Raw genomic sequence first — 10953 nt, 5'->3', positions numbered from 1 at the left:
ATATAAAGGAACATAGTTTTTGTATACATGATAGACTGACTACTCAGTAACAAGTTTTAAAATTTTACAATGTTACTTATTGTGAAACTTGTGATGACTCTTTTCATTCAAAATTTTGAAAAATGAATTCAAATATTTACAGTTAAAAAAGCCATAATTTTGAAACATATTGAAAATTTATAATTTAATTAATAGAGAATTTATTATTTACTTTCTAAGAATTCTAATATTTAATTTTATTGTATTTACACAGATGAAAACTAACTTTTGAATTATTAATTATCAAATTTTCAACACAGATATAATCATTTTTTAAAATGAACTAAATATTAAAATTATATATTTCTGTTAATATTATCATTCATTCATATCATGGTTTCTCCATGAACTTTTTCCATATGGTCAGCAAATCTGAAATAGAAATATATTTATTAATATTAAATTCACAGTATAAAAACTATTGCAAATTCACAAATAAATGAAATAGTTTTAATTTTCATATTAAATTCAGAACACAAATCTATATCTGTATTAAAAACAAAATGTTCCATCACTGCCACACAAAAATAATGTAAATTTAAAAATTAATTTGATTTACAATTTGAAAATTTCAAAACAACTTTTAAACAATTTTAAAAACATTGTTTTAATTTAAATTTATTAATTAATTTTGACTTTACACTGAAACCAAAACCAAATTTAAAAATAAAGGTCAGAGTTTTAATTATTTTATTTTTAGTTTTAATTAACTGACTAACTAGTAGGCCTATTACTTAATAAGTAAATCCAAATTCAAAAATTCTTATTGCATTAAATTTATGTTTACTAAGTCTAAACGTAAGGGTTTGACATATTCACATATATCAGATTTACTTGAAGATAAAATGAATTTTTTTTCCAGGATTTAGTATATCTTAGATTTGATGTAATATGTCATAATTAGCAAACTCTAGTACTATTCATCTTATTTACTCTGTCAATAATTCCATTGCGTTAGTGATTTAATTAGACAAATATTTGAGCTATAAAAAACCGGTAAAAGGCTTATAGATATGTGCATTTGTTATTTGAGCTATGTTGACCTCTTCAATATTTACTATTAAAATCTTGTTAGTTTATTGTATTGATAGTAATGTAATAACTACTTGGATGAAAATCACAAAAACAGTTGTTCTGTAATCTTTCAAGAAGTGGTACATTTCTGGTGCTTCAAATGACACTGAAGATGATTGCATATGGAAAGATTGAGCATTTGTGATGCTTCCAACACTTAAGTGTTTGAAATCAGGATGAATGAGAGAAGGGTCATATGTGGGTGTGACAGACATGCTGACACTGGTCTCCTTCACAAAAAAAGTATTTATTGGGAGAAAGAAAAATCTTATACTTTTTGCTGTAACAATTGTAACAATCCCAAATGTTGGTAGGAAAGAGTCTTAGGGAGAAAAGTCTCTATATAGTGTGATTTCTGAGATGCTTGAGTTTTCCTGAACTGACCAAGCAAAGGTGCTAGCTAGTCTGTGTTCAAATTCACATCAGATGACCAGTATGTTGGATATTAGGGATCCAGATGGTTAATGGTTTTTCAGCTGATGGTATTTTAGCACTTGTCAATGAAAAGGCATAGCAATCAATGCTACCTGGACCCTCAAGATCTTCAGATGAACAAATGATGGATCAGAAAGTGGATTCTGCCAAGAAATGTGATGGATCATGACAATGAATTTTTTCCTTTTGATAGGATTAGATCTTAACAGAAGAAAGTCCATATGGGGGAAGATCTTGGTGGAAGAACATATGAAAAGAGGATCTTGGAGAAAGAACTGATCTTCATGGAATATCATATTTTCTTGTGATGAACTAATAGATATTTGCCAAAGAACTTTGTGTCGCTGAGACACAGATTTTCATTATTTTCTATTTCTGATCATCCATTCCAATTGATTGCTCACCCATTGCTAAGTGTAATGCCATCTCAACTCAGATCATAGGAGAGAAATCAAAATTCAACATTTTGTCTGATTTTAGCTAGAGATGGTTGATCCTAGGACATTCTTATATTGTTTATACTTTTTGCATTGTGTTTATAATACAAAAAAAAAAAATATTTCTATTTTCTCTTCTTTCTTCAAAAATATTTTAATGCAGATTTTAGTGAGTGATCCAGAGCCTCACATATTGAATCCAGTGTCAGAGGTTTCAGTGGACTTGGATAGCATGCAAAATATCGATATATAACTTGTTAGTTATTGTGTAGTTTATTGTGCAATAAATGTTGAATAAATTTATGGATCAGTTTTGTTGACTTATACTTTGTATTAAGTAACATGTACAATTTGCAAACATTACATTTTCAATACAGCACAACTGTATAGAGTTTTAAAAATGCAGACAAATATTTACAATAAAAAATACAGACTAAATTGCAATACTTTCTTAACAATGACTCTAACACTTGTATAAATTGGATGACTTGGAGAATTGATTGACTGTGTTAGTGGCATTATGAAAGCAAGGCTCTTTGTTTTAGGAGATGTTGGTATGATATCATACTACAATGCCTCTTCCAAGATCACCTGCATTTGAGATGCACATAAATTTCTTGATAGTTGGAGACACTTTTCATAAAGCCTACAAATGATTTTATCATTCTAACCAAATTGTATTTGGAATATAAGTTGAGACTTATCCCACACACATTGAACTTTTTTGATATAAATATAATTTTTCTTATAAAGTAAAAGCTTGATATAACAGACCACCACAGGACCAAAGAAACTGGTCAGTTATAATAAAAATCTGTTTTATCATAATTATATGTTATTATGGACTTGTCCATTATATGAAAAGTCCATTACTAAATGGTAGAATCAGATTAGAATGGCTCTCAATAACAAACCTGAAGAAAATATCTGAGGTTCACAAATGTTTTTTCCAGGTCCAGAGACTAAATCAATGTATTTTTACTTCTTTTCAGCAGATCTGTTACTGAGAATATAAGGGGATTTTACTATACTGTATATAGATAGATAGTAATAATGACTTATCCATTACTATACATTGATATTATGGACAAAAGTCAATTACGTAGTGGACAAAATTTCAGTGCAAAATATATAAGCCAAATTTGTAAAAACAATATATGTTTCTATCAGTAAATCTGAAATATAAATCTAAAGCTCTGTGTTTTCTTTTTATGATATATGGCTTTGCTTTATGCAGCAAATCCAAAACTCATTGATTAGAAAACAAAACAAAAACTACATATGATGTAAAAATAAAAATCTATATTGAAAAATTATTAAAAATGAGTTTTATATTACTTTTATTTTGTTTTTTGTAAATAAAATATAGGGTTGGCAACTAAGTGATTGCAGATTTTAAATAAGAAGAAAAATTCAAAATTTTTGCTTAAAAATATAACTTTATTCAATTAGTTATTGTCCATTTTTGTCAATGACCTCTTGCCATCTTTCAGGCAGTGTCATAATTCCATGTTCATAAAACTTCTGATTTTTGCCAGCAAAAAAGTGAATTAAATGTGTTTTTACATCATCAGCGTCATTAAAAATTTTACCATTTAAGAAGTTCTGCATGGAACGAAATAATGGTAATCTGAAGGCGCAAGGACAGGGCTATATGGTGGATGTAACAACACATCCCAACCTAGCTCCAATAATTTTTGGTGAGTGACCAAAGATGTGTGGGGCTTTGCATTATCATGCTGGAAAACAACACCCTTACGATTTGTGAATTCTGGCTGCTTTTCTTGAACTGCATCACTTAGTTTGGCGAGTTGTTGAACATATACATTTGAATTAATCGTTTGGTTTCTTGGTAAAAGTTCAAAGTACAGAATTCCTTTATAATCCCACCAAACTGACAGCATAATTTTTTTTTGGTGAATCTCAGCTTTTGGTGTCATCTGAGCTGGTTCATCTCGCATCACCCACGATCTTTTCTGATTAACGTTGCTATAAACTATCCACTTTTCATTGCCAGTAATCAGTTGTTTCAGAAATGGATCAATCTCGTTGCGTTTCAGAAGAGATTCGCAGATGCTAATGCGTTGCGTCAAATGAATTTCCTTAAGCTGATGAGGGACCCATAAATCCAGTTTCTGGACATAGCCAAGGTGTTTTAATTTTTTTGAATGCATGTATGTGATACATTGAGCTTCTGTGCAATCTCATGCGTTGTGCTATGACAATCTGAATCGATAATGGCCTTGATATGGGTCTCATCAACTTCAACTGGACGGCCAGATCGTTGAGCATTTTTCAGTGAAAAATCACCAGAACGAAATTTGGAAAACCAATTTTGACACTGCCTTTCTTTTAAGGCTTCATTCCCATATACGGCACGTAACTTCTTGTGTGCTTGTGACGCGTTCTTGCCTTTTCGGAAATACAGTAGAGCGTCGATTATCCGAAAGTCAATCAACCGAAATGTCAATCATCCGAAAGAATTTCAGTCGGCAAATTTAAATTTTTGCTGGTGCTGTGGCACTGCAATCTTTGGCTATATCTTGGGCTACTCAAATATTTTACGTTTTTGATACTAAATTAACTTCTGAAATATAATTTTTTATTGTTTTTTTATATTTTTCAATATATTTATTTTGTTTGTACAAAATAAAAAAATAATTTTTAACGATACAATAGTCTTCGTTAGGCTTAACATCAACAAAAATTCAATGCAAAGTGACACGCAACAGAGAAAAATTTCAACATGGGATAAATTAATATATTTTTTCGTACATAATCGGTTATCTGAAACATTGATTTTTCCGAACAACCTCAGTCCCCAATTGATTAGGATAATCGACGCTCTACTGATGATGACAGACGAGGCTCGGAAGAAATTCAAACGGATTACCCCGAAGAACAAAAACTACATATGATGTAAAAATAAAAATCTATATTGAAAAATTATTAAAAATGAGTTTTATATTACTTTTTCGTAAACTACATATGATGTAAAATAATTCTTCCATTTTTAAATTTTCTTCCATTTAATTTCCATTTTCATTTAATTTCCATTTCCATTTTCTTCCAATTAATAATTCTTCCATTTTTAAATAACTACATATGATGTAAAATAAAATTCTTCCATTTTTAAATTGAATAAAAACGAAACTAAGTAACTAATCGATATAATTTTTTTACTAAATTAAAGGTGGAAGTCCAAACAATAAGAAAACAATATAGGTTAAATGCTTTAAACACGATGACAAAGCAAAAAAATGTGCTAAGGCCACCTATTGACAAAATCCGCAATCACTTAGTTGCCAACCCTATAATAACCATGGCAAAATAAAATGATGATTGCAATGAAATAAAATAGTGATTGAAAAGTCCATAATAATGGAAGGACAGTGGTCTGTGAGACCTGAAAAATAGTCCATAGTAGCAAAAGTTCATTATAGCAAATGAGTTTTCTTATTGGTCTGGCCAAAATTATAGAATAATTATATCATCTGTCCATAATAATGCAAGGTCCATTAATCAAATTTTTCTATATAAGCATCAAACAAAAACACTATATTGAAAGATTACTTTCTATGAAAATTCAGCATTAAAAAACCAAAAGATATTCTATCATGAAGACATTATGCAAGGATGCCTGTGCTGTGCTCTTATATCATACAGTTACCTTAAGAATTTTTGTTTTTATAATGTTAAAAGGTAAATTAATAAATTTACTTTAATAAATAAATCAAGTAAAAGATGTTTTTTCTTTTTCTCTTTTATCAATATGGCTACCAATTTGGCTATTACTGAGGACTTATCATACCATAATCAAAAAGATGATCAGATTAGAATTTCTTTATAAAGAGGAGTAAACTATATAAAGTAGTTCTAATCTTGTCACCTTTTTGTTTATAGTGTGATAAGTCCTCATTAATAGCCAAATTGGTAGCTATATTGATAGAAGAGAAAATATAATTTTTTTTTATTCTCAATTGGCTGAAGAGTACAAGATTCACAAACATTAATCTGAAATCATAAATTGCAGTCTTGTAATGAAATATAAGTCTTGTAATGAAATATAAACTATATAATACTAAATTTAATAATACTAAATCCATGCATTAGAATTTCTTTGATTCTAAAATTGCCTAATATTCATTAAGGTTAACTATTGGTTAACATCAACATTTAGACAATTCCACGAAGTCCAAAACTAATATGCAATAAATTCTCATTAGCGTCAACCATCAATGATAATCTATTGTATATTAGTTTTAAGCCCACCTAAGTTAGAAGGCCATAAATTAAGGGTTGACTATTTTATAATTCTTGATTTTAAACCTCAAATCTACTGCTTTAAAACATATTTGTGAGATCCGACCCGTGGACAACCCAATTTGTTTTTCTGTCTTCCAAATTTTAACAACTGTAACATATTTTGAATAAATTTATTACCTTACTGGAAAAAAACCATCGTCAGAAAAACGAAATCAACTATCTCCCTTTTATATAAACATATTAAGTATCAAGTTACAACTCTCTCCTTTAACGTAAACATTCGACCATCTAACAATAGCAGTCGTCTGCAAGTCTTAATGTTGACGATTAAAGTACAACTTCGACGATTTATTGCAGCTCGGAACCATCTTTAACCTCACACCTGCTAAGACAATGGGTCACATGATGACTTTTCTCATGGCAAAACGTATAAAAAGCCTCCTCCTTCTTCAATCGGGGGAGTCGCTGATCGGAAGTCGACCGAAGTGTATCAGAGGCCGTCTAATCTGGCTATCTCGTCAACCCTATCCCGAACCCATCGAACCTGTACCAAATTGCCGACTTTGCTGGAGAAGTATCACCCTGATTGACTCTCAGGAGGTATGAAACTTGATTGTAAACTCTCTCTCTCGTACGTGTATTAGAAGGAGTCGTGTAATCTTTAATTTCGTTAGTCAGTAAAATAAACTTCTGTTTTGTTTAAAATGGTGTTTTTACTCGACTGTACATCGTCTTATCGTCGACCCCTCTGACTCTCCTCCACTCGCGCAATGCGTAACTGAACGTAATGCTATCCTTGACAAGAAAGTAGGTCACTGACCTGTGGCCTTATCGGAGAGGTTTTCCCAACCTCCCCGGCGGCTCACATATTTAACTTTTTTCCTAGATTTGAAAATATCTCTTTTTAATTATTAAATGTCCTTACAAATTGTATCTTTTCATTGTTGATATGCCAAGGAAGCAAATAAATGATAATATAAAAGTTGCATGAATTATATGGTGATAAAATTTTTCAATAAAAATCTGCACTTGTGGATTTTATGTTGCTTCAGTACATAAGGCTGGAAACTATTATAAACACTAATGCAATACTACATTTGTTTATGTGCCAATTTAGTAATACACTGAACTCCTGATTATCCATGCTAATTAGTGCACAGGTGTGCACAGAAAACTGGAAAGCATGAATAATCCAAAATAGCCCTCTAAGGTATAAAAACTATTCAGAGGTTTTAAATGAACTATAGTACATATACAGATCAACTCTGTTATAATGAAATGCAAGTGTGAGTCCCAAGTTTCATATGCTATATTTAGTCAATAAACATAAAATGTAGATTTTTTTCTATCTTCAAAAATTTTGTGTAAAAATTTAAATTTTACATTTCTATGTATAATTCTTAAAATTTTTCCAAATTACTGTAGTTTAATTTTAGGATTAGTAAGATGTTTTTTCAAATTGCTGTTTATAATGCCAACTTTGCCTATTGCAAAATAATACACCAGAGCTAATAACTCACCTCACTTCCATCCTTTAGAATTGGTAGTGGAGAGAGAAAAGAAAATGAATATTGCTCATGATACTTTGTCATTCTAATATTTTGACTATTCATGGATAATCCGTATATGACTAATTGGGAGTTTGGTACATACAAATGTAAATACTAGATAAGAATTTTAAATTTTTATAGAACTAAATTTTTTAATGCATTACTATTCTAATATATGTTTCAGGAATTTAACATTATTAATTAATTAAGAAATTAATGTCTAGCATATATTTCAGGAATTTAACATATGATAATATATGAATTATCATAAAAATAATATTCTGTGTGTAGCATCTTTGCAATCCAAACAATAATTTTGGTAGACAATCAAACAGCAATTAGTTAGAAAAACGTTACAGTTTATTTAAAACACTTTACATGTTTACCAAAATTATTGTTTGGATTGCAAAGATGCTACACACAGAATTTGAAGATACAGCAACCACATCTTCTACATTAAAAAATAATATTGTTTTTTATTAATATAAGGGTGGATCAATAAATAACCAGCCAATAAGATATTCTATGCTGTTGTTTTGACTGGTTATTTATTGATTAAAAGAAATTAAAAGAAAAAAATGTTTAATTTTAAATAATTTATTTCTTAATGAATTTCTCAAATTATGGATGATTCCTTTGCTTTAAAAGTTTCAAATCTTACAATAAAAAAATCATTATTAATTGTTAAGAAATCACTGTTAAATAAATAAAAATTTACAATGTTATAAACAAACAGTATAGTAAATCTACTTAAATAATTTTACTTAAAAGTTATTAGAATTAATAACAACTTTCTTTACTTACCGAGCATTACATTCTGAAGATAGATCTCTTTTACATGATTCAGTATATGCCAATTTATATAAAACCTGTATAATATACATATAGAATTACTATTAGAAACTTGTAATAACTGAATAATTATGGATATACAATTAAAACTGAATTGGATAAATCTATTGTATGTCTGTTATAACTAATAAACCTTGATGTGATATTCATTGCATTCATATGTATGTTTAAAACAAATTGTTTAATAAAATTAATATAATATATTTCACATATTTAGTTACTTTTTGCATTTCAAAAACCTTTATGCAGAATGGTGACAAAATCTTTCTCCATTAAATTATTTCAAAAACAATTAACCACTCAGGGCCTTTTTATCAGTGTATACAAGCATGCACTAAATGATGATACCACTAAATGATGAAACAGTCTCTGATTAGACAGAAAGTTTCTCTACCCTTATTAATAGAAAATGAGAACCTATGTAATTTCAGTTTTTCTTCAATTCTGAAATACCAAATAGGCTTTCTCCAAAACAAGCTGTAAAAAAAGTAGTGCCTGTATGCACCACTCCATAACAGGGATGCAATAACGAAGGAACTGAATGCAATATTTGCATAGTCATGGATAGGACTGAGTGATCCAAATGAATAATTTAGGAAAATACCAAAATTCACTTAAATGTACTGCAATTTCTTTGAGTTCACATATCTAAAATACCTAAAATTGGTTGTCTATACTACCATAACAGATGACATTTTATTAGCCATGCAGAGTTCTGTAGTTTCAAAACTACTGTATAATTAAAACTAAAATGAAATAGTATCTTTAGTTTTGTTGGGTCTTGGAAATTTATCATTAACTATAGCAGGATTGTCAATTGCAATATCAATGCAAGGGTTAATTAATAAGTTTATGGTAAAGTTAAAAGAGAATCAGTACTTAAAAGTTAGTTTATTTTTCTTTTTATTTTAATTAAAAAACTTGAATATTTAAATTTTATTTTAAAAACATCTTAATTTCAAATACTTTGAGTTTATTCGAAGATGGGAATTTTTAAGAATGTTAGCTGATGGATTTTGGAACATTCATAATTTGAATGTTTGAATTTTAAGCCTGTAAATAAGTGTTTATTAATAGTATCTAAGTGTAAAAGACTTCTCAAAGCTTGAAATAATTTAATGTTTTTGTTGGTGATTTCATTAATGAATGATGATTGCCAATATATCAATCTTCATAAAAGAGATCAAATAGGGCTAAAAATGGCTCTTAAGTGAAAATATTTCAACTTGATAACTTTAAAATGAAACTTGATGTTATTTACTGATTGCTGTGCTGATATTATATAAGTGATCCTTTGATTCATTTACTACTATGTTCCATTTAATTTTAAAACTTTTTGAAGTTTGTAATGTTTCAACTGAAAATACTTGAAATGTAATTAAATTTGTTCATTTATACATTGCTGTTTGTTTTGTGCTCACTAACACCCAATTTAACTCTCCTAAGTTTAATTATCTACTCTATGGTGTATGCTTGCTTCAACCTGGATAGATACTTACGTAGCCTTACATTAATAAAGTTAATTAAATTTTACATCAGATAATTTATGTAATTCTAAAAAAGTAATTTTTTAACACAATCTAGAGAAAATTTTTACTAATAAATGATATTACCAGAAATATTAAGCAATGCAACAAAAGAGTGTAGAAAAGTGTAATCATTCTTGCTGTTCTGTTTGATAAAATTATTTTCCCCTGAAAATAAAAACAAAAATACAGTATATTAAATTTATAATAATGTGAACAAATTTATTTAAATATGAACATTTTTATTTTATTATCTTGGTTGAAAGTTGTTGGACTAATTATTTATTTTAATAACATAAAAAAATATTAAAATATTCTATTTTTCTCAGTTTTTTTCTATTAATTAAATTACTTCTTATGCACCAAAAATTTATTATTAAACTTTTTTTGATTTAATTTATAGCTGAAAAAAATTGCTTATAATAAGTAAAAGTACAAAAATAAAGATTAATACGAGATGGCACCTAATGCTTATCTCTTGTGCCAAATTGGTTACATAATTCATTTAGTAATTAGCCTTAAACTAACCCGATAGAATTTCGGCATTTGGTTGGTGTTAACTATATTATGTATCGGGTTTAGCGATGTTTGTATAAAGATATTTCAAGGAGAAAATCTAAAAACTGTTATTAATAAAATTATGTAGGTCAATAAACTCTCACAAAAATAACCTTAAAGAAATAACAAAAAAACAATTGAACATGCTTTGGAGGACCTTAATGAAGTTCAGAAAGAATATTTCAGATGGAAGAGGCTTTTACCATCTGAAACATG

The 10953-nt window shown here is 28.6% G+C and overlaps 1 long non-coding RNA gene across 1 annotated transcript; it reads right to left on the bottom strand.

The window, feature by feature from the left end:
* Positions 1–274: 274 nt before the first annotated feature.
* Positions 275–10350, bottom strand: LOC111622118. The gene is made up of 3 exons (XR_002756197.1): positions 10267–10350; positions 8606–8670; positions 275–411 (listed from the first exon to the last, which is right to left on the bottom strand). It is a non-coding gene; the product is annotated as an uncharacterized LOC111622118 (long non-coding RNA).
* Positions 10351–10953: the final 603 nt, after the last annotated feature.

Source organism: Centruroides sculpturatus, unplaced genomic scaffold (assembly GCF_000671375.1).
Source record: "Centruroides sculpturatus isolate CEXI.00-Female unplaced genomic scaffold, Cexi_2.0 scaffold308, whole genome shotgun sequence".
In the NCBI taxonomy this organism is placed as follows: domain Eukaryota; kingdom Metazoa; phylum Arthropoda; class Arachnida; order Scorpiones; family Buthidae; genus Centruroides; species Centruroides sculpturatus.
Note: the sequence above shows the minus strand (reverse complement) of the source record. Positions and strands in the feature narration are given on the sequence as shown.